The 27,752-nt window shown below is 42.6% G+C and overlaps 1 pseudogene; it reads left to right on the forward strand.

Annotated features, from left to right (window-relative positions):
• Nucleotides 1-651: 651 nt before the first annotated feature.
• On the forward strand, nucleotides 652-10,830 carry LOC133883542 (transcriptional elongation regulator MINIYO-like; annotated as a pseudogene).
• Nucleotides 10,831-27,752: the final 16,922 nt, after the last annotated feature.

Below are 27,752 nucleotides of genomic sequence, written 5' to 3' on the forward strand. Positions count from 1 at the left end.
ATCCGTATTTAGCGTATAATTTATCGAAAATGAATTTTCGGTACACCGTACGTTGAAAAACCCATATTCGGCACACCATGTGGCAAATACGACATTATAGCCCGTATTCGCCACACCGTGTGCCAAATACTTATCCGCTACACGGTGTACCAAATATGATCGCGTGCCGAATTAATGACCGCACGGTAGGCAAATACCATATTCGGCACACAATGTGCCGAATATAATCGGACCCGTGGTTTTTCGGTGCACGGTGTATCGAAATTTTATTTTCGGTAAATGATGTGCCGAATAAGAAAAATTATAAATACGATTATATATTGTCTATTTCAGCAAATATGCTCACGTATATTATCTAATTTTAGATTTTTGATGAATAAGAGATGCAAATTCTGAATACATACATGTTTTTTCCAGTCAAGCATTTGCTTCTTCCCGGTGACAGCAATGGTGATTTTTAAACCCAGCATTATTTCCGTCTTCTGCGTTAAATAGTGTGGGTTGCCTAATTTGGTAGATGGCTTAATTAGGAAGACAAATCAATTATTTTTCTAATTAAGGTGTGCGAGTGGATGAACTGAACTTTAATATATATGTGCATGCGTTAACCACGTCCTAAAAAACCAAGAAGGGTGTAAAATCACTCTCTTCGTCTGGCATTGACCTCGGGTTTGCTTTGCCAGTTGCCAGCGAAACCGCAGCACCACCGAACCACAGGCCAAACAAATCCCCCCCTTGAACCCTCTCGCTGATCACCGACCGCTTCATCATGCAGCGCCTCTCGCTCCCCTCCCCGATGGACGCGACGAAGCGGCGGCACCCACCCACGCGCCGCAAGGTTGTGGAGGAGCCCTTCCACCCCGCTGCCCCTCCTCCCGCCTCAGCGGCGGCGCCCCACTCCCACCTCGTCAGCGCCATGCGCCCCGCCCCGCCCCACCGTCCTCCCCTTCCCCGTCGCCCGCCACCGCTCCCACGGGCCCGTAAACCGCCGTTCCCCCCAAACCCTAGCCCCAGACCAACCACCTCGCTTTTCGCTTCCGTCAGTGCTCCGTTGCTTGTTAGTTGTTACTCCCTGACTGACGAACTGCTCTTCCGCTTCCGCAGCACTGGGGTCCCGCGGCGAGGGACACCGACAAGGATGCCGGGGAGGAGGAGGAGGAGGACGAGATGGGCATGGACGAGATGGACTACCAGCAGGTGGCCGCCGCCGCAGCCGGTCCTGTGAGGAGGAAGGAGAAGAAGGGCATGGACTTCAGCCAGTGGCAGGAGTTTGTCAACGACACCCCTCCCAAGAGGAGGCAGGGGAGGCCGGTGCTGGCCAAGAAACAGAGCGCGCAGGAAGTTGGTCCTGGGACTGTGACTTCGAAGGTGGGTGCTGTGGCGGCAGGGGAGAGGGAATTGGATGGAGGTGGCATGCAGCTTGGCAGTGCAAATGCTAGGCAAGGATCAGGTGCTGTGGGTTTGATTTCTGATGGTGCGTCGAGAAGCCGATGAAGCAGGCTGAATTGAGAAATGATTTTGTGAAGGCAGGCAATGATAGGGATGCGGCATTGCGGGGAGATGATATGGAATTGGATTGTGGGGAGTCATCGATCGAAGCGGAGATTAAAGCGGAGGACATGGTTAGGCTGGCTGGGATGTCTGCAGGGGAGATTGCAGAGGCTCAGGCAGAGATTGTGAATAGGATGGACCCAAGATTCCTGGAGATGCTGAAGCGGCGGGGGAGGGAGAAGTCTGGGGTTAGGGGCAAGGGTTAGCAAAATTCAAGGCCAAGGAAGGCCTCAAGGGCTACACCAGCGGATTGGTTGATGGCTGGTGAGCATAGGAAGGTGTGGAGCGAGAGAGTGGAGCGCATCAGGTCATGTAGGTTCACATTGGATGGAGATATTTTGGGCTTCCAATCTTTTCAAGAGCAACAAGATGGTACATGATTTGGTTATGCTTTCTTGAGTTACATTAGCTTCTGTTGTGGTGGTATGCTTTAGGTGACAACCTATCTTTCCCACTTTCAGGCAAGAAGACACATGCAGAAAGCGTAGCTGAGCGTGATTTCCTTCAAACATAGGGAGATCCTGCAGCTGTTGGTTACCAGGAGCATGGTTTGTTTTATACACCCTCTGTTTCACTTGATATGTCCATTTACTTGGGAAGCATCGTTTTAAAATGTCTCTCTATTAAGGAAATCAAGAGTGTGACTATTGCAATATTTCCTCTCTCTATCCTATTTTAATGGTGTAAAATAGGCTAAGTGGTTGTAGCATGTCAGTTAATAGGGGTATGTGTGGTCATTCGTCACTGATTTTTCCATAAATTTTATACTTACTTGGTCTGTGCGCATAGTGAATTTGGACAAATTGTGTTAAGTGGATTATACAGCATCTAGCTGTCTTTACTTCCTTATTTCTAGCAATATGAACATTTTAATGTATATGCATTTCATTTTGAGTTTTTTTTAGGGCATTGCTCATGCATAATTGGTTGTGTGGTGCATGCTTTATCAATTTTTTTCAAGTATTGGTAGTTAAGCACTTGGTTCTAGATTTGCAATTCCAAGGTTTACATGACCTTTAGTGATTAAATTGTACTACGCATGGCTTTATCACAGCATGACATGCTAAAGGTGCTAGTGTGGCAGTGAGGCTATTCATAAAATTGGTTTATCTAGAATCACTGGCTTTTGAACTAGTAATTTGGTATGTGGCTCAGTTCAATTCAACAGGCTAGTCTGTTGCATACTTGTTTAGTTCTATTTTGGTAGGTTAGGAGTGGTGTGGTGAGTAGCAGTTATTCCTTATGTAAGTGAATCCACAAACCTTATGTTGCGAAGAACCGCTTCCTATTTCTACATCATATTTTCGAGTGTGATTAAAAGAAAAATATCGAGACATGAGATATAATTCAATATAATTCAACTATCATGTTCAAATTATAGGTTCCTGGGCAGCGTGTTCTTGCACTGCACCTTCTTGCTTCTATTCTGAATAGGGCATTGCAGAGCCTGCATAAGATGGATCTAATTGATAATGTTAAAGAAATGAATTCTAATGACAAATTTAATGACTGGCAAGCAGTTTGGGCGTATGCCCTTGGGCCTGAACCGGAGTTGGTTCTCTCTCTAAGGTAAACTATTCCTTTCTGAACTACTCTTTTTTTAACAATATAAGTCCATTTTCTTGGTAGTATCGCTTCACAGTTTAAATTCATTCAGGAAATCAAGATTCAAGTGTGGACTTATGTCCTTGTTTCTATTCTCTAGCCTTATCTAATGCTGTAGATGTGATTTGAATCTTTGCATTGTGCCATTTTAAATATTCAATGGGAATTTGTCTGGTCTAAATGTCATTTGACTGTTTCTTGGATTCGGTTCTTCCTTGGTACATGCACATGGTGGCTACTACTTTTATTGTCAAATAGAGCGGCTAATAGTTTGGATTCAGATTAACATTTTGCCATAAACCCCTCCATCCTAATTCATAAGACGCGCACGTTTTTCGAAATTTAGAAGTTCTGACCAACAATTATGCTAACAATATATAGATTTAGTGATAGAAAAGTGGTAGATCTAGATTTCTATTTCAATATACATTCATATAGTTACGATTTTCTAATTAGTAATGATATATTGCAAGAGAATTTTTTGGTCAAATTCAACTTAAAACACTGCAATGAATCTATTGGCACCTTATAAAAATGGACGGAGGGAGCATTACAGGAGTCTCTTAGTTATCATACTGAGGAAAGCCACCTAACTAGAATATATTAGCTTTTTCAGTCAATAGTAAATTCTTTGAAGATATTATCATTAACCTCTTAGATGCGCGTAGTCCTTTAACCTGGTGTTTTAAATGCTTGCACTGAAGTATGAAATCTTATGCTTCAACAATTCGGCTACCTCATCTTTTAGTCACGTCAGATGATAAGCAAGAAACATTAATAGCTTAAGGCCATCTCGTCTATTAGTTATCAATTAATAGCTTAACAGATCTCCAACCATGTTATACTAATTAGGGATGGCAATGGGGCTCCGTTCCCCGGTAACCCGCGGGGAATTCCCCTATTAGGGGATGGGTATGGGAAAATTTGATCCCCACAAATTTATATGGTGACGGGGACGTGAATACATGTTTTTCTTAGTATATACATGTACAACATTACATTACGTAGGGGAAATAATAAATTACTCTTATATTTTTTTGTCTAACCTACGATATTTAACACATCTTGTATTAATTACCCTCGTATGTATCAATAAATTATTTATTTATACTACAGACACATTGTTAATATATATAAATAATCAACTATGATTCTATTTTACATCCCCATCGGGGACCTGATCCCCGCAAAATTCCCCGTGGGGATGGAGATGGGAGAAAATCCCCCCCCCCCCCCATAGCTAAATGGGGATGGGGATAGGGAAGCATTCCCCGGCGGGGATTGGCCCTGTTGCCATCCCTCATACTAATCCTTCTATCACATTTACTGTTTCCTCTTAGGATTTTTTTTATTGCTTAAATTATATACTAGAGGTATTGCCTACCTAGCTGCTGTTAGGTGTTTCATATTACCTACCCAATATCATCTAAATTGGTTTGCACTTTAGAGAACTACCTCTTGGTGTGGTGTTGGAGCCTTGGGGCCACACTTCGCACACTGCGGTTCAAACCTTGGTGCCCACCTTTGTGCACACATGGGTGTGTCTCAGTGGAAAGCATGTGGCTGTGCTCTGTGAGCCTGTGAGCTTGCAGATTTATCCCTGGCCTCGGCGGTCAGGCATTTGTGCACTTGCATGTGTACGTGTGTGTTTCTACTAATCTAAAAAGAAAAGTTTGCATTGTATTTATGTGAAGCCTAGGCAGCGATTTGAGACCTTGTGATGCCATTTGTTGTTCTCTTCTTTTTTATTTGTAGTTTCTTTCACTAACTGAAGCACTTGCAGGATGGCATTTGATGATAACCATGATTCTGTAGTTTTGACTTGTGCTAAAGTAATTAATCTTATGCTGAGCTGTGAGCTAAACGAAACATATTTGGAATTTTCAGAGGTAACTTCCCTTTTACGCTCTAGTCTATTTTCATTGCTGTTTGGAGTCTCATTTTGTTGACCTTCTGCCTGCAGAGAGTGTTAGATCATGGGATAGATGTCTGCACAGCTCCTGTGTTTCGTAGCAAACCTGACCTGGATGGAGGTTTTCTTGAAGGAGGCGTTTGGAAATACGACACAAAACCATCAAATATACTCCTACAGTATAATGAAAATGATGAGGAAGAAGGTGATGAGAAGCATACAATTCAAGATGACGTTGGTGTGTCTGGACAAGATGTTGCTGCTGATTTTGTTAGGATGGGAATACTTCCGCGGATCTGCTTTCTTTTGGAGGTGAGCTCTTGTTTTTTAATCATCTTTGAGCATTTTTTACAAGAATGCAAACTTAGGCAAGTTACATTGAGCTTTGTGCTTTCTTGTTTTTAGTAATAGCATGCATGTCCATTGACAAGTTATTTGCAAGGTTTATTAATTTTTGTCAGAAGCTATTAGAAAATTCTTGTCTGATTTTTATGTCCAATCTGTCTTTAACCTTCCTTCTTTTTTTTCTAAACAAAGCTTTTGCCATAGACGCGCTGTTAAAATAAAAATAGCAGTGGAAGACCTTCTTACTACTCGCCATAGTAGCACCTGGTCCTCCGACTCCTCCCCAGGAAATATGGTTCTTGGCAGGAGCAGACTGGTGTCCACTGGTATTATTTTCCCTGGTCACGCCATGACAAGTTGATATGTAACAGAAGTACAATAAGACTGGTTATGCTCAGCTTTTGGACTTTTGAGCAATATCCTTTGGATTTCATGGAGCCATATGCTGTATTGTGGTGCTAGGCGTCCTGTAGTTCTAACTCATTATTTCAATATCACTATGTTTTTTCATCCAACATCTGCGATATCCTAAATAATGTATTCCCCAGCTTCTGTGCTGTCCCTTTGGTCTTACTGTTTCAGGATCTCACCCATGTTATTTGTTCCACCGGAGCTGTTTGTTGTATATTGATAACATTGCATTGCCTTTTTATCATTTTTGTAGCAACTAGCAAGCACTGTATTAGCAAGTTGGCTCATTCATTTTTTGCCATTGTTTTCATTTCCTATTCTGTGAAGAAGCGATTAGTCATTATTAAGAAAATTAACTTGAATTTTTTCTTTTTCATTGATTCAGACGGACCCACCTCCTGTTTTAGAAGATTATCTTGTTTCAGTTCTTGTGGCACTAGCCAGGCACTCCCACAATCTGCTGATGCAATCTGGAATTGTCCAAAGCTTGTTCAAATTGTTACTAAGCTGTTGACAAAGCAAAGATCAATGGAAATTCACTCATCACAGATCAAAGGGGTTACTCTGTTGAAGGTAATATTTTGTTCTATAGACAGTCTCATGTTGGATAACATGATAGATAGCTGGCATCTTATATTGACATATTGCAAAATTATGTTGATGGCTTAATGCTGAATAGTTCCAGCAGGTGCAGATTATTCCTATTATATAGATGTTTCTCTTTGTCATCCTTGCTTACTTATCTAGTTATCGTTCTCCCTGTAATCGGTGCTCTTCTGAATAGCTGATTACTCGTTAACCTGAAATATTTTTTTTGGGTATGCAAGTGCTTTAACACTTCATTACAATTGTCACATGGAACAGTTGATTCTTGAATGGGTTCCTTATTAGTATCAACTAGCTGCCCAAAAGCATTATTATGAGGTTTTGTATTTCTTTCCAGTTTCTGATTTCTAAATCATAGTGCTTGTATTCATCAATCTTACACCTTATCTCAATCAATCACACCCCTGAACACAATTTATGTACTGACACAAACTAATTGTGTTTTTTCATTGTTATGACATACATATTCACTTTGATTGTTCCATTATTATATATGATGAAAATATATGCATCTTAGAAGCTACTGCAAGTTGAGATTTCATATACTAGAAAACATGTGCGGCAATCACAGTTTTCCTTTATTATTTCTATTTCTCTGTCAAACAGGACTTATATATTTGCATCTAAAGTTTGTTACTTTTGCTTAGGTTTTGTCCAAATACAACAGGCAGACATGCTTGAATTTTGTGAACCATGGAGTTTTTCAGCAGGCAATTGGCACTGGTACAGAAAAGTTTGTACCCTTGAGGACTGGGTAAGATCTGGAAAGGAACAATGCAAGCTTAGTTCAGCACTGATGGTTGAGCAGCTTCGGTTTTGGCGAACCTGTATCTCTTATGGGTTTTGCATAGCACACTTCACAGATTTCTTTCATATTTTGTGCCTGTGGCTCAGCCCGCCTATGTTTCAGAAACTAAATGAAAGCAATGTTCTCACAGAGTTTAGTTCCGTTGCAAGAGAGTCATATCTTGTCTTGGGAGCTCTGGCACAAAGGTTACCGCTTCTTCATTCAGTGGAGCAGCTTGCCAAGCAAGATGTGACAATTTCTACCAATTACATTGAGACATGGTCTTGGAGTCATGTAGTTCCGATGGTAGATTTGGCGCTATCTTGGTTACATCTGAATGATAAACCCTATGTGTGTTCACTAATTGATGGGCAGAATAAGAATACAAAGCACATGCTAGAGGCAAGCTACTTGGTTTTGGTGATTGCTTCTGTACTAGGCATGCTTAATTCAATATTAGAAAGAATATCACCAGATGTCACTCCTGATGGTAAAAGTTATTGCTTGCCTTGGATACCCGATTTTGTCCCCAAAATTGGCCTGGGCATAATTAGTAATGGTTTCAGCTTCTCGGGCACTGACGTTGTTGGACATGAGGAGCATCTGCCTTTCTGTGGTGCATCATTGGTGCAGGGGTTTTGTTATATGAGATGTCATGGTAATGTTGATGTATCATTGTCTTCCATAGGTTGCCTACAAAGATTAGTGCAGCTATCCTGGTCTGTTGACATAATGATCCAGAGAGGCACAAAAATTTGTTCTCAGCATCTCAAAGAATCTAAAACAGGGATAGCTGGCAATATGCTAGGAGAAGGCATCTCCAGTTTATGGCATAACGATCTGTTGGATTTGCTAACTTCGCTATTGCCGATGGTTTCCTCTCAATGGTCCGTATTACAGAATATAGAGATGTTCGGTAGAGGAGGACCGGCTCCTGGTGTTGGGTTTGGCTGGGGGGCATGTGGTGGAGGGTTTTGGTCTCTTAAATGCTTACTTGCACAACTGGATTCACACTTGGTCCTTGAATTGATCAAAAACTTATCTGCAGCGACAGGGGGTCCTGTTACTCTCAATAAAGGTGTGAACTTAGACAATGTGACTAATACAGCTGTCACAGCTTAGGAGAGAATCAGTTCTGTCCTTTGGGTGTCTTTGATTGCAGGACCTGGACAAATCTCTATGCTGGAGAAAGCCTTTGATATCTTCTTCCAACCCTTCCATTCTGAAGTGTCTCAAAGCATCTATACATGGTTTTGCATCTCACATGAAATTACTAAAAACTTTTGAGTGGGACCTAAGTGAGGATGAATATCTGCTTTTTAGCAGGGGGCTGAATTCGCATTTCAAATCCAGATGGTTGGCCATCAAGAAGAAACATTCAGATAAATTTGCAGGAAATGAGAGCAGCATTAACGTGCCAAAAATGCCAGAGACATTGGAGACTATTCAAGAAGAAACAGAATTGACTGAAGCTGTGAATCAACCTTGCAGCACATTAGTTGTAGAGTGGGCACACCAGAGACTTTCTCTTCCTGTATATTGGATTCTAAGTGCAGTCTGCTGCATTGATGATTCAAAAGGCACCCTCTCAACATCAGCCAACTATATTCTTGATATTTCGAGGACTGGTCTTATCTTTCTTTTGGGTCTTGAAGCCATTTCAGCTGCCCCATGCCTTCATACTCCTTTAGTTTGGAAGACGCATGCACTTTCTGTCTCCATCGGCACTAGCATGGATTTGCTCCAAGAAGACATAAGTAGGGATATTTTCCATGGTTTACAAGAATTGTATGGACAACATCTGGATAGGTTATGCCAGAAATATTATAGATCTCACTCTGTCAAGAGAGACGAGAGTGCAGGAGTGACACCACTTTAGAGGATGTGAAAAACATCAGTAGCCTTGAAATTCTCAGATTTGAAGAGAAAATTCATGGAAGCTATACTACTTTTTTTGAGAGCGTTGTTGAGCAATTTGCAGCTGTCTCATATGGAGATGTTATTTTTGGTCGGCAAGTGGCCATTTACCTGCATCGAATGGTTGAACCTACAGTCTGGCTTGCGGCATGGAATGCTTTGTCTAATGCTTATGTACTCGAACTGTTACCTCCACTAGAAAAATGTGTTGGTGATATCTAAGGATACTTGGAGCCTCTTGAGGTACCATTTCTTCAGTTTCTTTTGCATTTGTGTAATGGACCTTTTAATAGAGTAGCCATGTACCTTGTACTCTATTTATCCTTCCGCATTACACAAACTAGAATATGCAAAAAGTATAAGATATATGCTACTTTGGTGCCAATTCATTTGATTCCTGTACATATGAACGCTATCATTTTGTATGATTGTTCTCATTTTCTTGTTGTTGGCTGCTTCTCCATATAAACAAATGACAATTTCACTACTTCATACTTTGACATTATTTTTGTAGGATGACGAAAGAATTTTGGAATCTTATGCCAAATCATGGACATCCGGTGTCCTTGACAAAGCTGGACAGCGTGTTTCTATGTCCTTCACACTAGTAAAGCACCATCTTTGTGGCTTTGTCTTCCAGTGCAATGCTTCCTGCAAAGCGTTGCGAAACAAGCTGGTCAAATCACTTATCCGGTGCTATGCACAGAAGCAGCACCACGAGGTAAGTGTTCCCGCAGGTTTCTGAGAACACTCATTATTCTGCAATTCCATTTATGCTTAATCATACCCCATCCTCAGTATTTGCATATTTCTGTCTAACAGGCTATGCTGAAGAGCTTCGTTCTGCAAGGCATTGCACAGGATGCTTGTGAGATGAACTCTTCCCTATTAACTGAAGTCCAGAGACTGAAGACATCTCTTGGTCAATAAACGTTAGAATATGTTTTTAGCATGGCAGGAGTTAGTCAGTGATCAGAAACATTAGCAGTTCATTCAGTTTTGTTTCCATATTTCTTCAGTTGATGAGGGCATTCGACAAGCTGCATTTGAAATAGCTTACAGTTCCAAAACGAAAGAGCAGGAATTGCAACGGTGGCGATTGCAATTGTAAATAACAATGGATGGACGACAATTGAGCAGAAGATCATGGTGTACTCGACGCACATTGACAATTAAACCAGTGAGGGGGAAAAAACCCTAAACTCCTCTGTAACTGTAATGATGGACGCCTCACCGTGTTGAGCGTGTGGCCGTGCTTGTGGGAACACTTCCTGGGCTGCGAAGTCTTCATATGGCTTCACAGAAAAACTACTGCCATCTGCAATTCAGCATCGGATGTTCAGCACCTTCTTCAGCTACCCAATAATTTCTTTGGGGAGTATTAATCGTGCTAGCTTTTAGCGTACGCATGTTATTTCATTAGGTTTGCATATTTCTGAGCGCAACGCCTGAATGCATCTGCTATTTTCTGTCTGAATTCGATCGCTTTGTCAGCGGGAAAAGTTGTGTAATCAAAAGGTTCGGTTAGACATGAGCAGGAAGGCAACAAGCCAACAACCCTGTGTCGGCCGGAACTGGCAGCAGCGTTCATGATGCATCGCGCGGCGCCGCACCCCCTATGCCTGGAAAATAATTTAAGACCTGTTTTATGTATTTGAGTTTGGATCTAATTTATAGTGTGATACATGACAATTTATTTTCTTGTTTGCTCATGCAAGATTTTTTCTAATTTTACCATAAATTTTATGATAATTCTTACTATATGTCATACTATGAACTAGATCTAAAATATAAATACACAAAACCATGTCTTATAAGATTACTAGCTGAGATGCCAGTGCGTCGCTACGGATCTCAAATAAAACTATGTCTATCTCCACTGTCAACCTTGAGTAGAAATAGTAATATCAAAAGCTGGCATATTAGGCTTTAGAAGAAAAAAATAATCAAGAAGTCCACATGGATTTCATGTCCCAGTAGTGAGCATTTTCTCCTTTACCTCTTTTACGTGGAACCTTTAGTTCATAGACTTGACTCATCCATAATTTATTGTACAACAAATCCTTATCTTCCTGTCATTCTCATCTTTTATTCCATGTGCCTCTCATTGTTCCTCCAAGGCTTGGAATCAATGTGTGACGTAAGGAAGTAGAACAGACGATGGACAAACTCGAGCCAGTGGCGATCGAGATGAGGGTGGCTACAAGTCGGCTCTTCAGAGATAGAATGAGGAATGCGAGTTGAGGCCATGTGTGAGCTCATCGTAGCGCGGCTATCAGCGGCCGACCGGGGGTGCTGCCATGGTTGTCCCATCCTCTCTCTGTTTGTGTTGGGAGGGGTCACCGGAGCGCGACGACCAGCGCCTGGCGGCACTAGCCCCCCTCTCTTCTCTGAATATTTGTTAGTGTGAGGAACGGTGACGTCCTAATAGGGGACGGCGAATTAGGACACTTAAAAACTTAAATCAAATTGGCTCCAAAAACTTCACAAGATAAATATATCTCAATTTATATCTAAATATGCTCTAAGTTTATCGAGTGTGTTTACTCTACCGCTAAAGAGGATTGCAGTCTACTCTAGCAAGGTAAATTGCAAGTATGTAAATGCGGAAACGTAAATAAGGTAGAGAGGCAAACTCGGCACAAGGAATATTTATCCTATATTATCTATAGCATGAATTACTATCCCTAGTTCACGTTGGCGCTCCACTAAGGATATGCTCTTAGTCGGCACCCGGCCGTGACTCTTAAGCCACCAAGTCACCAAGGCAAGATCTCATCACTAGCCTTTCTTTTTCTGTCACTTTTCGCTGTGATCACTTTGGAGCATGAGCCACTAAGGCAAGGGTCTCTGCGTCTCCGTACACGTGTCTTACCGCCACTGCACACTAAGTCGGAAGGTCAATAAGCTTGCGCCACCAAGGCACAACATGCTGACGGGTCACCAAGACTCCGAGACGCCGACGTACCACTTGGTATAAGTTAAGATCACTCCTTGATCCCTTCTTCAAGCTGTAACACCTAGCTACAACTCATTCTAGGCCTATAAGCACTACACACTCTCTAATCTTGTGCTTAATCGCCTTGGATGATCCTATAAGCATTTCAGTGGCTTGGATGTCTTCTCAAGTGTGTATAAGCTTCCTCTATACTCCAGCAGCATGCCACACCTTCAAATAACTGAGTAAAGGGGTATTTATAGCCTCAAATCCGCCAACTAGCTGTTTTTCCAATGGCTCAGAAAAGCTGTTAATACCGGATGATCCGACAAGAATAGTAATACTAAAACCGGATTATCTAGCGAGTACAACCTCATAAACTAGCTGTTGAAACTCCACTCAATGCCTCTGTGAACATCGGACACTCCAGTGTGCCTTCAAATCCATCACCGAACCTTCTGGTGAGTTATCTTAAGTCAGCCGAGCCTTTACAGCCTCTCTGTATAAAATGCTCTAGTGCATTGATCTTCAGAGTATCGGACCTTCCGGTGGGTTGTTCTTCATTCTTCAATACTTGCAGTCACCTCTGCAAGAAATGCTCCAGTGTTACCCAGTACAGATCACTAGACTATCTGGTGAGATCCTCAGTCTTCTCTCCCTTTGTCAGAAATACTCCGGTGAATTCAACACATAGAGCATCGGACCATCTGGTGAAGTCATTAGCTTTCACTTGTCTCCTGGACAAAATACTCCGGTAAGTTTAACCCCTGAACACTAGGCCATTCAGTGAGGTCAATTCTCCTGAGACTTCTCTAATTCAATTAAATTTTGTCCTGGCTGTGGTAGCTTCTTAATGTATTGCATCAATAAGACCTACTAACATATATTATTAACAAACATGTTAGTCCTGATTATTATATTATCATTAATCATCAAAATCACAATCATGACCTAATAAAATCATTTTTGCTACAGCTGGTGAATAATTTCAGTTGATTTCTTTGCAATTTTTATAAGTGCAAATTGCAACGATGCAACTACTTCAAAACTGTAATGCGCGAAAGCCATTAAAAAAGGGACTTGGCACCAATACCACCAAAATCGTGAGATGAAGCAACCTTCTGCCACTACTTTTTAACACCATTAGCTTATGTTAGGCTTGCCCATTAAAAATAAATCGAGAAAATAGAGCTAAAATGAAAAAGATGCAGAAAAGACCAAAATACCCTCAGCATACGTCTACCCATCTCTCTTATGCTTTTATTTGCCCTATCTGATGCACACACCTATCCATCTCTTCTCTCTCTCTCTCTCTCTCTCTCTCTCGTACACACACCAGCGATGACGACATGCTAGCTGCCTCCCTCCTGTGGTCGTTCTCGGCTCTGATGAGACGGCGCACCTGCCATGGCCGACCCAGATCTGGCGAGATGGCACACCGCCTGTGGTTTCCGTGCGCGAGAGAGGCAGCTTCGGGCCTAGATTTACGGCTCAGATTCAGCTTCAGGCGGACGTGGAGGAACTCGGACCACCAGCGACGAGGCAGGCGGTGTCTTGGCGACAGAGCACACATGCGCCTCGGCGGGGAGCTGCTTGAGATCCTCTCTCCCAGATCCTGCACACCAGTGGCCGCCACAGCCTCCCGTCGTCCGCGGGCCAGTTCGGCTCCTCATCGCCTACCAGCGCTTCGATGGAAGAAGAGGCATCAGTGGAGTGGATCTGCGGGATATGCTGAGGTGGGAGAGGTGTGCGTGAGGTGGGAGAGAAACAAAGGATGGCTGGACGGGAGAGGCGTGCTTGGTCATAGGGGTATGTTTGCAAATTTGGAGTGGAGTGGCAGACGTCTTTTTGCAAAATATCACACCTTGTCTTGCATGCGTTGGATGAAGATTGGATGGTTGAAAGTGACGAATGGCAGGCACATCATCATCACCAACGAGTTCTTTTATAGGAGTAGAGATTTTCCCCACCCCTACTGTTTCTTGTGTGATGATGGGTCTTTTGGGATGCTCACTCGGGCTCTCAGCAACCAAATTGCATCTCAGGATGTGTTTGGTTGTCCTTATGAGTTTTTATAGAGCTGCAACATATATTCTAGATGAATAGAAACATGTTGAGCGGATATAGTAACTTTGAAAAGAAGAATGTTTGGTTATCTGTATGAGCGGATGCAATGACCTTACACAAACGGTTGCAATGACTATGTGAAGATATTTTGTTGCCTATGTAGACGGATGCAGTGACCCTGCATCTAAGGCTAACAAGTAGGTCTGTTATAGCACTGTAATAGATACAATGCATCCACCGAGTCAAACTTCAATCGTATAATTTTATTCACAGATACAGAGAAAGAACAGTACACATAGATAATTGAACAAAATTTTCTATATAAATATACACACAAACATAACCAAAATATTCTACAATACTGTAATACGAGCAACCAAACAAACTTGGTTGTGAAGGTTGGGCGCGTTGGTCACCGGTGGTCTCACCTGTCCGTTGGCCCCCCTTTTTTAGTCTCCTTGCTCTGCTTACAGTGTTGGTACGTGGTAACGCGTTGACCATTCGGTGGCCGACCTTGTCTTCCAGTGGACTACAACCAGTACGTTGCGCCCGGGGCAACGAGCCTTGAATGCCATCTCCTCTCCCCGGTACACTTGATTGATATGATGAAGGAGCTGGCCGTCGTTGTTTCTTGTGCAGTGCTGTCGTTAGGCAGGAACGAAGCAGCGTCGATCGCGTTTGCGTGGAAATCGCTGGGAAACGAGGCCGTGGATTGTGATCAACGTGCTAGAAAGGCGACCGAGGAAGGGCTTTGCTGGCTGGCAGCTGAGCTCACTTGCTCGGTACTTCGAGCGTCAGATTCGGAACCTCCAAGTATACTGTGTTTCAGTAACCGTCTACACGCCGAACACGGGCGGAGGGCTAGCGAGGGCACAGGCACTGCTCACATTCTTGTATTTTAGTGGATTTTAGTGAATTTAGGTATTTTTTAAGTTATAAGAGCCTAATCATTGTTATGCTCATGTTTAATTTTTGGATGGATTCATCCCTAATTCTGAAGCCACGCACATTTTATGTTTTCCGATTTCTTTGGAGCGAAATGATTTGTCTTTACAATCAAAATGATAGAGAAGATAGTTAGTAGTATATATGGTTATCACTAACCAGCAATGTTACCTGACACTCGTGTCGAATTTTTTTGTCGAATTGAACTCTAAATCTTAATCAAATTTCGACATCCATATCGAATTCAAAGTTATATTTTACATATCTAATTTTTTTTTACCAAATAAACATTTAAATTCAAATCGGATTCCGATGCATATGTGTCCGTGTCCAGATTTGCCGAATGGACACCCGTTCTGGTTGTGGGACCCATATATTACCTTCCGCCGCCATACTTGTAGTCATCCTGGCCGTGGTCCATCGATCGCTCTCCGAGAACGTGCACGCGAGAGCCAACGACGGCTCTTCGAGGAATCGGAGGGTGAACAGGCCAGGCCGACTGCACATGGACATATACATAGTAGTACTAACTTGTCTTCAGGCGTTGGCGTGGAAGTCCACGGGGCCCGGCCCTTGTCTCCTTCACCAATACTTGCCCTGACTCCCGAGTGCGACTTTGTGTGTCAGTAACATGTGTTACACGGCTATCGAGCGGCATTCGTCTGGAAGAGAAGAAATCAGAAATGCATGTGGTGCCCAGCGTTGCCTAACTTTGTCTACGTACGGTCGTTTCGAGATCCTCGCTGCCATTGAGATGTGGAAGAGGCAAAAGAGGAAACGTCGGTGCTACTCCGGCTGTGGTACGTCAAGGTCAACCTTAGCGAGCAGGCATATTCCTGAGAAACCGAGGTATCTTGTGGACTTGTGGACCGTCTCTATCCTGTGGTGTCAAGGACTGCTTAAAACTCCTTGCCACAAATTCTTCAGAGTTCAACTTGAAGATTCAATGAGGTTCTTGCTTTACAAAATAAAAAAAAACAATGTTGTTCCACTCAAAATTGCTTAAAGCACATCTCAAAACCCTGACAATCAGATGATAATTCTACCCCATTTAACCCCTTCAACCGAAGAAAAACTGGCTTACAATTCTCACACATTTGCACGGAGCACGGGTGCGTCCCTAGCCAAGCCAACTAATAAATTAAGGGTTTGCCTAGCCGTCCACTGAATGATTTTGTACCCTTAAATTTATCTTTTTTTCTAGCCATTGGATGGATATCCAACGAATCAGATGTTGTAAATAATACGATAATAAGAGCATAGATATTATTCCATATATATAAGAACAATAGCATAATAATATGAAACCATTACACATGAATAGTAAACAATATACCCGAAACACTATATCAACAGTAGCAAGAATCATGTGTAACATATGAACTGAACAACACATAAAGTTCTTTTGTGACATTGCTCTCAGAAAAGATTTGACAATTGGCCTAGGATCATAATGTTCTTGCTGTCTAATTGTTCTAACAAGTATTTCATTGATTGGGCAGTGTTCCTAAGATCTCAACAAGCAAATATGACCTAAGACAAAATCCCAAATTCTAAATCCCTATCCTAGACAGTGCTGCACTCCAATATCAGATAATACAATCTACACGGTAGAAACAAGATGGTTGATTCATAGATGAAAATGAACTACAAAAGGCAAAAGACAGTAACTGTAATTTGAACTAGCAATCCATCTAGAACAAGATCTATGCAAAGTATACTCAGTTCATACTGCAACACTAATCCAGGACAAGGTTAACAGACAGAAGCTAGGATTCCAAAACAGATGTATCACAGTATACAGGAACATAAATATTTGCACACCGAATAACCTCTAGGTACCACCAGCTTCAACCAGCAACAATTGAATCAACAGGTATATGCTAGTGTACTCAGTGAACACGCCCAATCTCATAACACTTAATCATCATCTAGCATCTCGTGCTTGTCCAGAACATAGAAAGAGAGGAAAAACAGTACTCACAAAGCAATTTGTTCAAATGCACTGAAGATCGAGGCAAGGCACGGCACTTTAGCTGCTGTCCCAGAAACCCTATTCGTCATCGTTGCCGCCACCGAGGAAGATAGAGATACAAAGCCTAACCGCACCGCATCGGCGCGTGCGGGCAAGCCTAGACAATCACAGCTCCGATGAGCACCAACAAACGAGCTCAACCATCCAAACACTCATAGCTCCAAATCACCAGTCCAAATCTTGAGCTCCAATTTGGACAAGAACATATGGTGATCCCAAAGAACCAAAAGAGTAAATCGGTGAGAGAGCAGAAAGAGGAGGGGATTTTTTCAGCCGGTCCCAAGGAAGAGGAAGAGAGCATACAAATAGGGGGCTTGCCGTCATCCAGCCCCACCCGTCCCCCGAAGGTAACGAGGAGGCAGTTACACTACTGAGATGATGATGCCTCCTGCTCCATCTCCCTCGACTCATTACTTTTCATCCCGTGCCCTAGCGGAACCAAGCACCAGCACAAGTACCCCAACCGCATGGGCCAGAGCAGCACCAAGACCAATGGGCTAGCTAGTCCACAAGAGAAAAAGGCCCACGAAAACATCAAAAAATCATATTTTCCTCAACAATCCCCACCAAAATTTTAATGTTGGAGTTATTGGTTTGATATACAGTATTTGAGTAACAAGTATCATTCGGGTTTGAACAAGTTACCTAGTTGAATATAAATTGGCTTACACAAGATGAGGAGGACTGAAGCTTGATCCTCAACCTTGATGTGAGAGCCTCTTCATATGCAACACCCTGTACGAGGCTGCTTTTGCATTAGCTCTCAGGTTGGACGTTACAGTCATATCCATGTACCTTAGTTCATGAGTGCCACTTAGAGAAGTACCCGACTTCTCTATTATTGCAACCACACAATCACACTCACATAGGTGAATTCTCCTAGATGTCCTGCAGGACGACATCTATTGCCATACAACACTGAATTCATTAAGAGTTAACAACTCACCCTCTCCTATAGAAGAGCAGAGCAGCAAATGGAATTTATTTGCTCTTATATCCACACAGCTTGTTTTCCTAAAGCCTAGTTCACAGGATCTCCGATCTCCTAAGATAGGTTACTGTCGATGTGAACCTTATCAGTGGGTAGTAATCTCATTCCTCTTGACGTTGCCTGAATGACTGTTCTAGCCATTTCTTTTGTGAAAGGGTCTGCAATGTTCCTTTTAGACAGAATATAATCCACAACGATTATACCTGTCTCTATTGCATGCCTTAGCGACTTGAGTCATCGTTTTATATGCTTTGAAGTTTTCATGTTGTCCTTTCTACTCTTCACCTTAACCAGAATGGTTTGGTTATAGCAGTAGGTGAGAACAGCCGGAATTGGCTTATCCAATATCGGCAGGTCAGAAAGGAGTTCTCTGATCCATTCTGCCTCTACAACTGCTGAATCTAACACCAATAGCTCAGCCTCCATCGTGGAGCGAGTGAGGATGGTCTGTTTAGATGACCTCCAAGACATAGCTCCGCCCGCTAAAGTGAAAACATATCCACTCATAGCCTTCATATCACCCGAGTCACTAATCTAGTTAGAATCATTGAATCCCTCTATGAGTACAAGATGGCCAGAATAATGAATCCCTAGGTTCTTTGTCCACTTCAGGTACTTAAGTATTCTCTCCAGTGCTATCCAATGATCATCTCCCGGGTTGGACGTATAACGACTCAACCTGAATATAAGATGCCAGGCCTAGTTGTACTGACCAAGTATATGAGGGAACCTATCATATGTGAATATTTTAATTGGTCTTTCCCAAAGCCTATATTTTCTTTAGCTTAGCATTCGGATCATAGGGCGTGGCTACAGGCTTACAGTCTATCAAACCAAAATGTGTAAGCACATTATCCACATAATGGAATTAACTTAGAGTGATCCCATTCTCACCCTTTAGCAGCTTGATGTTTAAAATTACATCACCTTCGCCCATGTCCTTCATATCAAAGTTCTGTGATAGAAAGGACTTGGTTTGATTAATCATTTCCAGGTCTGTCCCAAACAATAGTATGTCATCCACGTATAAATATAGAATGACACCTCATCCCCCACCAAAGCGATAATACACACACTTATCGGCTTCATTTACACAAAAGCCGATCGAGGTCTGTGTAGTATTGAACTTTTTATGTCACTGCTTAGGGGCCTATTTTAGACCATACAAAGATTTGATTAACCTGCATGCTTTACTCTTCTGTCCCGTTACCATGAATCTATCTGACTACTACATATAGATATCCTCATCCAACTCTCCATTAAGAAAAGCGGTCTTGACATCCATCTGATGCACAAGGAGATTATGTGAAGCTACCAGTGCCAAGAGCATGCGGATAGTGGGCAACTTAGCAATAGGAGAATACGTATTGAAGTAGTCCTCACATTTTCTTTGCGTAAAACCCTTTGCCACTAATCAGGCCTTGTACTTTTCTATAGTACCATCGGGTCTACGCTTTCTCTTGAAGATCCATTTGCAGCCAACCGGCTTGTAGCCGACTGGAAGGTTTGCTAAATCCCAAGTTCCATTAGTGATGATCGAATCCATCTCAATACGGATTGCTTCCTTCCAGTACTTCGCTTCTGGAGAAGTGTGTGCCTCTGAATGGTTTCATGGTTCATCATCAATGACAAAGGTGACAAAGTCATCTCCCAATGATTTTCTAGTTCTTTACCTTTTGCTTCTCCTAAGTTCCAATTCAGGAACCGTGTCACTAACACTTTGAGGAGTAGGGTCATCAACTAAAAGATCAGGGATATTAGCCTTCTTCGCTCGTATAGGAAAGATGTGCTCAAAGAATGTTGCATCCCAAGATTCCATAATCGAGTTGACGGCAATGTTTGAGACCTCAGAATGAGCCACTAGGAATCTATAGGCGGTACTCTGGTGTGCACACTCTAGGAAGACACAATCGACAGTCTTTGGTCCTAATTTCCTTTTCTTCGGCAGGGGAACATGTACTTTAGCTAAACAGCCCCAAGTGCGAAGAAAAGACAGATTCGATTTCCTCCCCTTCCATCCTTCATAATGGGTTACCTCGCGATTTCGAGGAGCAACCCTGTTCAGGACATAGTTAACTATGAGAACAGTCTCACCCTACCATGAGTTAGCCATACCAGAACTTTGTAACAAAGTGTTAACCAAGTCACAAATCATTTGGTTCTTTCTCTCGGCTACTCCTTTGGCCTATGGTGAGTATGGTGGTGTAAACTCATGGATTATGCCACTTTCTTCACAGAACTCAGAGAAATCCCACCTCTGTCAAACCTTAGTCTCTTTATTGTCTTCTCCAACTAGTTTTCCACCTCAGCCTTATAGATCTTAAAGTATTCTAATGCTTCATCTTTTGTTCTAAGCAAATAGATATAGCAGAACCTAGTAGCATCATCTATAAGAGTAAAGAAGTATCTTTTGCCATCCTTTGTTATTATTTCATTCATCTCACAAATATCAAAATGAATCAGCTCAAGTGGTGTGGTGCTTCTCCCCTCAACTGAATGAAATGATTTGCGGGGCTGCTTAGCTTGCACACACACCTCGCACTTATGGCTCTTGTCATAATTATATGAGGGAATAAGATCCATCTTGCTTGTAAGAAACCATTCAAACAATATTCTAATTAATCATTAAATCTATTATTTACTTAATCACGACTTCAATGATTAATCAAAATACCGCTCCGGTAGTCCCGGCGCGTGTTTTATGCCCAAGATCGAAACACATGCCTTTCCAACATATCACATCATAACAAAGCTTAACAAAGAGCGAGTAATTTAATTATATTACAAGTTCTTAAGAATCCACAATTTCTTACAATTTACAGCAAAAGAGAGCTAGGAGGAGACTGAAACTAATCAACTCCTAGACGAAAGAGAACTATGTAGCGGAAACTAAAACTATAAACAACAAAAGGAGGATGGAGCCATATGCCTTTAGGCTCTATCACAAAAGCACGACTCTGAGTAGTTGCCTACTCATGCCCGACACCACCCTCGGCGTGCGTGAAGTAGCCAAAGACCAACTTCTCCGACCTAGTAGCACCTGAAAGAGCAGCGTGAGTACAAATGTACTCTCAAGACTTAATTCATATTGGGAACTTATAGATAATCCGACTCCAAGGATTATGTATTTGGACGTTAGCAAGAATACGGCCACATGGTTAAGTAAATTAATGCAAAGTGCAATTTGACATGAACATGTGAGCAACTATACTATACCAAAAGTATTATTCTAAACTATAGCCACCAACATAAACATACATACAACTCAAAGCATAATGTACATATGTGTGAATAGAACCATCTTAACATACCCACCATATCATCCCAAATTCGAAACTCTACGACCGATGCGGATGGATAAAAGCATGCTCATGACCGAGAGCATGGCAATTCGAATTGATTTTTTACCCTGCAGGGGGATGGTCCTTTACCCACACGAATTGAGCACCATATGGCTCATGTGACCACACAGGTCCATACAAGGGGTACTCATGTCAACCTTTCTCATACATAGAACTACCTACTTGCACATGCCCCTATGGCATCAGGGTTACCAAGCATATCCCAGACACCTTCGGCTCCCCATCACCATGCTTCTTCTATTCTTTTTCTCTTACGCGTCATAGGGACGCACGGTAAGCGTTAGCACGGCATATGATATTCGGTTTATCTTACCATTATATCGACATGTGACGGAAAGTGCTAAAGCCAACAACACCGACGGATGGTGCTTAAACGATGCAAGCGATCTATAGCATCTGAGTTCCTCTCCCGACCTACCTCGGGCAACTCCATATTAGGGTAGGAGAAAACACATTTAAAACCGCCCACATCTCGCCTCATCCTCACTACTCATCCAACCAATATCATAAACCCAATATTTTTATCATTGTGATAGTAATTAAAGCCTATGCTCGCGAACGATGAATTCATTTCACCGCTCGACTTCTACCGAAGAACCTAAGCGTGACTAAGCAATTCGGTTAACCTTTGAATTAGACAACATCAAGTTAAACCCCAGTAACAATGATATGGATCATCAATATCTCAAGACAGGGGATGTAATGCATCAATATAGGTTCTACACATACCAAACCCGACGCCAACTCGATAACATGCAAACATACATCCATAGAGTGCCATCCTTCTTCTTAACAAAGAGCGTCGGGCATCCTTAGGGTGAGGAGCTCGGGTGAATGAAACCCTTCGAGAGTAACTCCTGAATCTGCTTCTTCAATTTTGCCAATTTATTTGGAGGCATCCGATTAGACCTATTTGAAATCGGGGCCGTACCGGGTAAAAGATAAATAGAGAATTCTACTGCTCGATTGGGTGGCATTCCTGGCAGTTTCTATGGAAAGACATTAGGAAATTCATAGACAACAGGGATATCCAGGAAATCTGTGGCTGTGACCACCTTCAGGGCATACAAGTGGGGACCACCCTCTCCAAGGTGAAGAAAAATCCGCACACCACTTGGATTTTTAAGAGAAACCACCCTCTTGGCACAATCAATACGAGCATCATATTGGGTTAATCAATTCATTTCTAATATGACATCCACTCCTCTAGTATCGAGGAGAATCAAATTTGCAGAGCATGTAACTACTTTAATAAGAATTTTGGCAAGAGGAACAAATCGACTGGCTTGCAATTTGGCACCAGGCACATCAATACAAAATGAAGAAGGTAGAGTCTGGTGACTATATTGTGACTTAGAATAAAACCTTCCCTAATGAACAAATGAGATGCACCAGAATCGAAAAGCATACTTCCATGATGAGAATTCACAAGTAGCGTACCGACGAGCACGCTATTGTCCTCTCTAGCCTCCTCGGCAGTGATGTGGTTCACTCGACCACACTTAGGGACTTGCGCAGCCTTCGAGCCTTGATGAGTGGATTGTGCGGGGATTGGTGGCCTTGGAGTAGTCACCGTGGCTCCGGACTTCGGGAAGGGGCAATCCCGTACGGAATGTTCGACCCGTGCATAATTGTAGCAAGGGCCGCTAGAGCCACTTGTCACACTCCCTTGAGATCCTACGGGTCGTGGAGGTTGTCCTTGTGATGAGGAGAAAAATGGACGTCGCACCACCCACATTGATTGTGGAGCAACTGATGTTTCCACGTGAGATGGAGGAGGTTGGCTCCACGTACACGGACGTTTAGAGCTCCCACCCACGGAAGGTGATGGAGCCTTCTTGCATTTCTTTTTTTTCTTGGTGGTTCTTCATCTTAAACTCCACCGTGAGGGAGGTACTCACCAACTTGTTAAAGTCGGTAAACTCATGCGCTGAGAGGTGGTCTTGCATCTTAGAAGTGAGGCCGTTCACGAAGCAATACTATTTCTTTTCATCGGTGCTGAGCTCTTCTGGAGCATACTATGTCAAGTCATTAAACACTTGCATGTACTCCATTACCGATTTACCCCTCTGTTGGAGGTTCAAGATCTCTCACCTCTTGATCTCCATTAGCCTCTTGGGAATATGGAAGTCACGGAAGGCTTGGTGGAATTCTGCCCAGGAGATGCGATGACTGGCGACATGCATGGTCAAGTAGTTGGTCCACCATTCAACGACCGTGCCTTAGAGTTGAAGGGCGGTGAAGAGAGACTTCTCATGGTCCTCACACCGAAGGAGAGCGAGCTTCTGCTTGATGGTTCGAAGCCAATGGTCAGCGTCAAGATGATCCTTAGCCCGCGTGAATGTGGGCGGCTGAGTCCGAAGAAAATTTGCAAAGTCATCTTGGCACCCGACCCCACCTCCTACATGAGGGGCCGTGTTGCGCATGAGGACCTCGTGGAGAGCCGTCTGCGCAATCTGCATTAGTACATCCACCATGCTCGGTGGTGGAGGCTGTACGGGGTTGTTCTTATTAGAACCCTCAAGAAGATCACTACCACGAGTCCTCATCCTATTGTGATGATAAGATAAAAAGAGGTAAAAGTCAAACTCTGACATAGCAAAACAGCATTAGACGGATATCATTCGCAAGTGATGCACACTAAGGCATCATATATCAAGGGAAATGCATGTTCAAAGGTATGATGCAACATAAACGATAGAACATGAGAGTATGCTCGATCCTTATCTATATATTTCTTTCTCAAGTGCATCTCTCCTGAACAATCATCACAATCACATTCGTGCGAATGATGCTTATGCGACTCGCCGCACAAGCGACGTATCATACGTTGTTGCCATCGTATTCATGTCCTGTACATCATCTTACGAGACACCCCATGTAATCACCACATGGGTATACGACCATAACTACCATCGTATGGTGAATGTCAATACGTTATTGCTAACGTACTCACTTTCTGTACCATCACTGTATGTAAGATACCAGGCCCCTACCTCGTACTAGTTGAGCCCCCGATATTTGCCGCTATCGGGATGCGTTAATGCAACATAATTAATAAATGTATCATAATAGAAAACAACATAATACATAAACAAACACTCTAAATACAACAACCAAGCACACGTTATACTTAGGAGCATAGTATAGCAAGTTTGTACATATTAGCATGCAGAGGTACAAAAAGAAACTTTAGTGGGTTGCTTAGTGGGTTTGACACACTTGCTAACCTACGTTCTAAGCATTTTTAGGCTACTTCATTAAACCAAGCTCTGATGCTACGCTATAAAGAACCGTCCAAACAGTATTCTTTAATCATTAAATCAATCATTTACTTAATCACGACTTCAATGATTAATCAGAATACCACTCTAGTAGTCCCAGCACGTATTTTATGCCCAAGACCAGAACACATGCCTTTCCAACATATCACATCACAACAAAGCTTAACAAAGAGCGAGTAATTTAATTATATTACAAGTTCTTAAGTATCCACAATTTCTTACAATTTACAGCAAAAGAGAGCTAGAAGAAGACTGAAAGTAATCTACTCCTAGACAAAAGAGAACTACGCAACGGAAACTAAAACTATAAACAACAAAAGGAGGATGGAACCATATGCCCTTAGGCTCCATCACAAAAGCACGACCTCCGAGTAGTTGGCTCCTCATGCCCGCCACCACCCTCGGCGGGCGTGAAGTAGCTAAAGACCAACTCCTCCTCGCCGGTAGCACCTAAAAGAGCAGTGTGAGTAAGAAGGTACTCGCAAGACTTAATCCATATTTGGTACTTATAGATAACCCAACTCTAAGTATTATGCATTTGGATATTAGCAATTATACGGCCACATGGTTAATTAAATTGATGCAAAGCACAATTTAACATGAACATGTGAGCAACTATACTGTATCAAAAGTATTATTCTAAACCATAGCCACCAACATAAACATAGATACAACTGAAACCATAATGTACATAGGTGTGAATAGAACCATCTTAACATACCCACCACATCATCCCAAATTCAAAACTCTACGACCGATATGGATGGACAAAAGCATGTTCATGATCGAGAGTACGGTAATTTGAATTGATTTTTCACCCTGCAAGGGATGCTCCTTTACCCACACGACTTGAGGAGCATACATCTCATGTGACCACACAGGTCCATACAAGGGGTACTCATATCAACCTTTCTCATACCTGAAACTACCCACTTGCACATGCCCCTATGGTACCGAGGTTGCCGTGAGCATATCCTGGACACCTTCGGCTCCCCGCCACCTTGCTTCTTCTATTCTTTTTCTCTTACATATCATAGGGATGCACGACAAACGTTAGCATGGCGTATGATATTCAACTTATCTTACCATTAGATCGACATGTGGTGAGCATGGAAAGTGCTAAAGCTAACGGCACTGACGGATGGTGTTTAAATGATACAAGCGATCTATGGCATTTGGGTTCGTCTCCCGACCTACCCCGGGGAACTCCACATCGGGGTAGGAGAAAACACTCCTAACACCAGCCACATCTCGCCTCATCCTCACTGCTCATAAACCCAACATTGTTATCATTGTGATAGTAATTAAAGCATATGCTCGCAAACGATGAATTCATTTCACCGCTCGACTTCTACCGAAGAACCTAAGCATGGCTAAGCAATTCAGTTAACCTTTGAATTAGACAACATCAAGTTAAACGCCGATTACAAGGATATATATCATCAATATCTCAAGACAGGGGATGAAATACATCAATATAGGTTCTACACATACCAAACCCGACGCTGACTCGATAACATGCAAACATACATAAAGCATATATTATCATATTAGACACATATGATCCAAATTAATGGAAGAAATATGCTTAAATATTTGCCTTGCTGCTCAGGCAGTTGTCTGATGTTACCCACATAGAATTCACAGAACCCGTGTGGCTCGGTGTCACCTTCAACCACACCCGTGTCACACCTTGGATCCTCATTCACTAAAGAAGAATGTGTGCAATGATGAGTATGAATGAAGCACAACCATGTATGCTACAATATGCATAACAACAAGCTAAAAGTGCAAGACATGCGAATCAATAGTAAACTTTGCGATCTAAACGACTTCAGAAAGCTAATAGGAGGCCGGAGACTCTGGGTTGAACTCGGAACATCCGGGTTCCAGACCCTCCGGGTTGTACTCCGGACGGGGGTTATTGGTTAGCTATTTTTGAATTAACTAGGAAGGTTTGGGCTAAGTCTGGAACCTCCGGGTTAGGCCAGGATGTCCGGGTGAGGCTCCGAGCGAGCGTTCTATGCTAAATCTAAACCGAATTGACCTGGACCCTCCGGGTTTAATCTGGACTATCCGGGTTAAATGGATTATCTAGGTGAGGCTCCGAGCGAGGGTGCTCAGTTAAAAGCACCGTGAATGACCTGAACCCTCTGAGTTTAACTCGAACTATTTGGGTTGGGCAGACTTGCATTTCTCGATGATCTTCCTCGACTGATTCGACTCGCAGGTTATATCTATCCTACATAAATATACATATACACTATACAAAAGGGTTCTAGACTCAACTTGCACCCTAAACCATAACGATTTTTGAGCACAATTCATCGGGGTTTTCACTAGGCTACCCAGACTATCCAGGTTGTCCAGAGAGTTTGCTTCAAAGAGGAAAACTTGGCCGATTTGATTTGCGAGCCTCTCCAAACCAAAGGGGAACATGTTTAATACAGTTTATAGAGTCTAGAACTCACTCACTAACCTAGCAACACGCGTCCTAGCACAAAACTCATTTGAATCCTCTCTTTTTGCTCCAAAGCTCAAGAACATGAGAACTCCTCAAAATTAGCTCCTAACTCTGGAATTTATCCAACCAAAATGCGCATCCTTGCCATGGGAGCCTAGGAGACTCACCCAAGATTCTTTGTCGAGGTTGGTGATTGTCAGTGGTAGGTGAAAAAGTTTGGGAAGAGGAAGAATGCCGGTACTCCTCATGCTTCAACCAAGAATACCAAAATACATCAAAATCGGCTCGAATCCTTTTCCTACAAATGACCCATACCTGGTCAACACTATTTTATTTGATTCAAAGGCTAACTTTATTCCTTACTGACACTGCATTGATCCACTGAGTAGATTACGGGTTATGGCAAGCACAAATAGCATGTCCTTCAGGACAAGAGTCTTGTTGGAAGTTAGCTTCATGCTCACTTATCCTACTCCGCATACTGCTATCGATACTCCATTCCCCATCAGTACGGATCCACCATATGCACCCT

The sequence above is a fragment of the Phragmites australis genome, chromosome 10 (assembly GCF_958298935.1).
Source record: "Phragmites australis chromosome 10, lpPhrAust1.1, whole genome shotgun sequence".
NCBI lineage: Eukaryota > Viridiplantae > Streptophyta > Magnoliopsida > Poales > Poaceae > Phragmites > Phragmites australis.